The sequence below is a fragment of the Salvelinus sp. IW2-2015 genome, unplaced genomic scaffold (genome assembly GCF_002910315.2).
Source record: "Salvelinus sp. IW2-2015 unplaced genomic scaffold, ASM291031v2 Un_scaffold1045, whole genome shotgun sequence".
Lineage (NCBI taxonomy): Eukaryota > Metazoa > Chordata > Actinopteri > Salmoniformes > Salmonidae > Salvelinus > Salvelinus sp. IW2-2015.
Window position 1 is genome coordinate 147,660 of NW_019942700.1, and position 6,610 is coordinate 154,269.

A 6,610-nucleotide genomic window follows, 5' to 3' on the forward strand; every position below is an offset into this window, starting at 1 on the left:
AGGAGTGGTGTAGGAGGGTGTGGTGGAGTGGACACAAAAAAAGATGCCACTTTAGCCGGTTTATGTGATGTTCTTGGCAAAGCAGGAAAGAAACATTTTGACAGCACAAATAATTTGATGTGTTGCTAAAAAAAATAAAAAAATTGAATACTATGCACTTGATTCAAAACAAATTTCAACTTGGTTTACAGTCGAGTTTGACCTAAAWTAGTTGATTTAGATTATTTTTTTTATAAGTTTGAAGCTTATGCGTATGAGTGGGATTTTGTTCTTTACGCACAATCTCTGCTCTACCTGTTCAGCTGCCCAAAGAACAGGCTACTCTGGCGATGTTCAGTGATGAATGGAGAATGGTGCTTGCTTAATAAAGTCAGATCAAAGCTGAATCTACAGTGCACTCGGAAAGTTTTCAGACCCCTTGACTTTWTCCACATTTTGTTATGTTACAACCTTATTTTAAAATTMATTCAATTGTTTGTTTTTCCCTCATCAATCGTCACACAATACCCCATAATGACAAAYCRKKAAAAAAGTGTTCTAAAATGGGATGAGCATCACCCAAAAGCTGTCATCTCATGWGTTCCAATTAAATGCATCCATTGCAATTAAAAACAGTTGTAGAAATTCTACAAAACTCCTACCTTCCTCATCGAGTAGTTTGGTCTTTACAGAAAGACTTCTTCTGGTGGGATGTGTAGAATCACTGTACTCATACTCATACGTTGCCTTTTTGGAACTGTAGACAAGATAATGGTATGGTATGGACACAGCTTGGTCAGTGACCAGGATTCCTTCAACTAACAATCCATGTACTCCCAGTTCCCTGCAGAGATTGTGAGTAAACATGTAAAAACATTAAAAAACTTTAAAATCATATTTGATTAAACTGATGTATTTTCCGATATGTGCCACCCTGATTACCCTAGAAAGGTGTCACGCCCTGACCTTAGAGAGCCTTTATTATGTCTCTATTTGGTTTGGTCAGGGTGTGATTTGGGGTGGGCATTCTATGTTTTATTTTCTATGTTTTTTGTATTTCTATGTTTTGGCCGGGTAGGGTTCTCAATCAGGGACAGCTGTCTATCGTTGTCTCTGATTGAGAACCATACTTAGGTAGCACTTTTTCCCACCTGTCTTTGTGGGAAGTTGACTTTTGTTAGTGGCACTTAGCCCTGTAAGCTTCACGGTTGTTTAGTATTGTTTATTGTTTTGTCGGCGTCATCACCTAATAAAAAGGGAATATGTACGCTCACCACGCTGTACCTTGGTCCTCTTCATTCAACGGCCGTGACAAAAGGGCAGTTCACGGGTCAGGAGTAACGACACTGAACGCCCTGTTGCCCCAGTTTCAACGCAGACCCGAGGCAGCGAGTGTTGGAGAAATATAAGTTCAATATAGCTAGGTTTCCATGAACTTGTCCAGGGATTGTTTTGTCGYCATTTAGAACGTTTGCATAGAAAATAGATTTGCTTCTCACTGGGCAAAAACTGGTTGAATCAACACGACATTTCAACAACAACAACAAAATTCCATGTGATGACATTGAATCAACGTAGAAAACGGATTGGATTTGCTAAAAAGTCATCAATGTTAAGGGAATTTGATCTATTTCACTCAACCTAAATCCAATGAATTKACYTTAGTTGACAACTCAACCGAATGTAAATCAAKGCTAGACGTTGACCTGACGTCTGTGCCCGCCCAGTGGATTGCCACGCTGCGTTTCAATCGAACTGTCGCGTTGATAAAAACAGCTGGACGTAATGAGTCACACCATAAAAATATAAATGTTTTCACCAAAACCTAGAATGTCGAACAAAAATGCGGTTGAAAGTGTTTCCATTATCCAATTAAGCAAATMGAGCCTTAATAAAWAGGTGAGCAGGCTGTSACCTATATMTMTCATGTCTCAGGTAGCCCGCAATAGCCKGCATGGATAGAATTMAATAATATTTGCCATATTCTAACAATACTCATGTGCCAACTTTTAGCCACGTTCGTGCCATGGTGAAACTTTACACTCCTATAGATCTGAAACAATTGGGATGGTGAAACTTTACACTCCTATAGATCTGAAACAATTGGGATGGGTGAATTTTACACTCCTTATAGATCTGAAACAATTGGGATGGTGAAACTTTACACTCCTATAGATCTGAACAATTGGGATGGTGAAACTTTACACTCCTATAAGATCTGAAACAATTGGATGGTGAAACTTTACACTCCTATAGATCTGAAACAATTGGGATGGTGAAACTTTACACTCCTATAGATCTGAAACAATTGGGATGGTGAAACTTTACACTCCTATAGATCTGAACAATTGGGATGGTGAAACTTTACACTCCTATAGATCTGAAACAATTGGGATGGTGAAACTTTACACTCCTATAGATCTGAAAATTGGGATGGTGAAACTATACACTCCTATAGATCTGAAACAAGTGGGATGGTGAAACTTGCACCAGCCAGTTTCACCAAGCAAGGTGAGCAATTCAGGCATCGTTTGTCCTGCAAAGAAACATAATTTTTATAGATAAAAAATATATAGATAAAAAAAAAAAGATTTTGCGAGCAGTAGACCTTTAGAATTTAAATGTGGAGCGGATTGTTCTATAGTTACATGATGACATCACTTGCCCGCTGTACTTCAAATGATTCGCAATCAACATTTATTTGAAAAACACCATAATGTGTTGCTGAAAATTAAGTTAAGACAAAAGAAAACCACCGTCGAACAGATCAAATTGTGTTGATCTTTAGAAGATTTTCCTACATCTGCCGTTTCTATTACACACGTCAAAAATATTTTTGTTGGGGCCGACATTGCGTGTGGAGTAAACCCGGGTCAATGGAAACCTGACTACTTCAATTTAGTTTGTGGCTTTAAACATACAAGGGTTATAACGTGTGAATGATGTGTTACATCATTCTTTATGTACAATGACATTACTTATAGGATTACTTTTTATGGCAACACACAAATGGGACAAACCACTAAATTCCGGGTTGAACATACAGTAGACACACACGTGAAGCAAACCCACTTTGTCACGGTTAGCTCAACTGCATTGGATTCCCAGCTCCCCGTTTCCTSCCCTGCCCATATGAAAAGGCGATCCTCATTCTGGTCAAGATTGAAGTCCTTTGAGAGGATTGCGTGGAAATATATTTTAAGTCTCTCTTTWGCCGTCACCTGTGAATTCCCTGTGGCTGTCCTGAAATGAAAAGAAACAACAATAATCAGATGAGTATTGTCTAAACCAGGGGTCTTACAACCCTGTTCCTGGAGCGCTACCCTCCTGTAACGTTTTGGTCCAACTCCAGTTGTAACTGGGGTACAGGTGCATTAAAGCTGGGACTGAGAGTTTGAAAAACAGCTTCTATCTCAAGGCCAACCAGACTGTTCAATAGTCATCACTAACTCAGAGAGACTGCTGCCAACACTGAGACCCAATCACTGGACACTTTAATGAATAGATCACGAGTCACTTTAAAACAATGCCACTTTAAATAATGCCACTTTTTAATAATGTTTACATATCTTTTATTACTCATATCGTATGTGTATACTGTGTTTTATTGCACCTTGCCTATGCCACTCGGCCATTGCTTATATTTATATGTACATATTTTCATTCACCCCTTTAGATTTGTGTGTATTAGGTAGTTGTTGGGGAATTGTTAGATTACTTGTTAGATATTACAGCACTGTCAGAACTAGAAGCACAAGCATTTCGCTACACTTTAACATCTGCTAACCATGTGTATGTGACCAATAACATTTGATTTGATCTAACTTGGTTCAACCAGCTAATTATTAGAATCAGGTGCGCTAAATTTGGGTTGGAGTGCAAAACCTACAGGATGGTAGAAGATGGTTGGAGAGTCTAAACATATGCAGGTATGCAGGATTTGTATTGGGGAAGGGGATTTAAATAACCATGAGCACTGAATGACATCTGTTTAGCAGAACGTTTTGGAATGGATACCTTTTTGGAGGTGGACAAGGATACTTTTCTTCCATAGTTCCAGAGTCATCACTTTTCGTGTCTCCTTTGCTTTGGTCAGACTGCTCGACGTCCATGGCATCCTCCTGCAGGCCAACACTGGAGGGCATGCTGCCTGTCTGTTGAACAAGTCATACAAAACACCTGTTAACGCTTAACTGTCCCTCAAATGAAAATGACCAAATAGACCTCTCATTATAACTTTTATTGGGTTCATTAGTTTAAATTGCTCAAACAGCAAATCCTTTTAACCCTTTACACTCATTGGAATTGGCCAATATGGATAGGATATATATATAATATATAATGATATGGATAGGGCTAAATTTAAATGTTTCTTACAGAAGAAATATGAAGAGCATATGCTGATGTTTCGTATCCATTCGTAAGTCCTGTATGTATTGTGTAATTATTTCATTATTTATTATAATTCTATTTTAAGCAACATATGTAAACTCAGTAACTAATGATCACAAAAAACTACACTTTTGTGTATCGGCTCCTATGTGAAAATGACATTTTATTTATCCTGCTGGCCTTTTTACCAAGCTATACTCTATTTCACTCAACCTGTAACCTTGGTTTCAAAAATTGCGGTATGTCATCTCACCTTTCCAAGCCTCTTCTCGTTCGCATTTGAAAGATTCTCGTGATGTCTCTCTCTTCTGACAACTCACCTCCAACAGCTTCAGACACTTCTGGCCTCAGTCACCCCACTGCTTCTCCAGATCCTGTTTTTTATGCCAGCGCCTCAAATTAACTAGCTGAAGGAAGAACAATGAAGTAGAGATTGGTCATTATCACCTGCCGTAACCAAAATCTTATAGAGAGACTAGAGTAGAGTTCCAGTATTAATTTGATTTTGAATATATAGAACATACAAATAGTAGGAACTGTGGTTTTGCTGCAACGCAATTAAGTTAAGACAAAAAAAAACCCACCCGTCGAACAGATCAATTTGTGTTGATCTTTAGAAGATTTCTCCTACATCTGCGTTTTATTACACACGTCAAAATATTTTTGGGGGCCGACATGCTGTGTGGAGTAAACGGCCGGGTCAAACCATCGACTACTTCAATTTAGTTTGTGGCTTTAAACATAACAAGGGTTATAACGTGTGAATGATGTGTTACATCATTCTTTATGTAGAATGACATTATTTATAGGATTACTTTTTATGGCAAACACACAAATGGACAAACACCACTAAATTCCGGGTTGAACATACAGTAGACACACACGGAGCAAACCCACTTTGTCACAGTTAGCTCAACTGCATTGGATTCAGTTCCCCGTTTCTGCCCTGCCCATATGAAAGCGATCCTCATTCTGGTCAAGATTGAAGTCCTTTGAGAGGATTGCGTGGAAATATATTTTAAGTCTCTCTTTGCCGTCACCTGTGAATTCCCTGTGGCTGTCCTGAAATGAAAAGAAACAACAATAATCAGATGAGTATTGTCTCAGGGGTCTTACAACCCTGTTCCTGGAGCGCTACCCTCCTGTAACGTTTTGGTCCAACTCCAGTTGTAACTGGGGTACAGGTGCATTAAAGCTGGGACTGAGAGTTTGAAAAAACAGCTTCTATCTCAAGGCAAACCAGACTGTTCTAAGTCATCACTAACTCAGAGAGACTGCTGCCAACACTGAGACCCAATCCTGGACCACTTTAATGAAATAGATCACGAGTCACTTTAAAACAATGCACCTTTAAATAATGCCACTTTAATAATGTTTACATATCTTTTTATTACTCATATCGTATGTGTATTACTGATGTTTTATTGCATTGCTTCCTGCTATCTATATTGTGCCATTTGAAGTTCGGCTCCTTCATATACTCATATTTATATGTACATATTTTCATTCACCCCTTTAGGTTTGTGGTGTATTAGGTAGTTGTTGGGGAATTGTTAGATATTACTGCGATGGTTGGGAACTAGAAGCAAAGCCAATTTCGTAACTTTAACATCTCATTATGTCTTTTAACCATGTGTTATGTGACACAATACATTTGATTTGATCTAACATGGTTCAGCTTATTCACCAAGCGCTAATTATTAGAATCAGGTGTGGTAAATTTGCGTTGGAGTGAGAAAATAAGCACAGGATGGTTGTGGAGAGCTTGGTCATAAACATATGCAGGTATGCAGCGATTTGTATTGGGGAAGGGAATTTAAATAACCATGAGCATTGAATGACATCTTGTTAGCAGAACGTTTTGGATGGTACCTTTTTGGGATGTGGACAAGGATACTTTTTTTCCAATAGGATATGTGCAACGAAGTTATCACATTCCATGCAGTCACACTTTGTCGTGTCCTTTGCTTTGGTCAGACTGCTCGACGTCATGGCATCCTCCTGCAGGCCAACACTGGAGGGCATGCTGCCTGTCTGTTGAACAAGTCATACAAAACACCTGTTAACGCTTAACTGTCCCTCAAATTAAAATGACCAAATAGAAATTTTATTATAACTTTTATTGGGTCCATTAGTTTAAATTGCTCAAACAGCAAATCCTTTTAACCCTTTTACACTCATTGAATTGGCCAATATGGATAGGATATATATATAAATATATATGATATGGATAGGGCTC

General features: G+C 38.5%; 1 pseudogene; it reads right to left on the minus strand.

Annotated features, from left to right (window-relative positions):
- LOC112069536 (E3 ubiquitin-protein ligase rnf213-alpha-like) overlaps positions 1-6,610 on the minus strand; it is a 96,510-nt pseudogene that overhangs the window by 71,544 nt on the left and 18,356 nt on the right.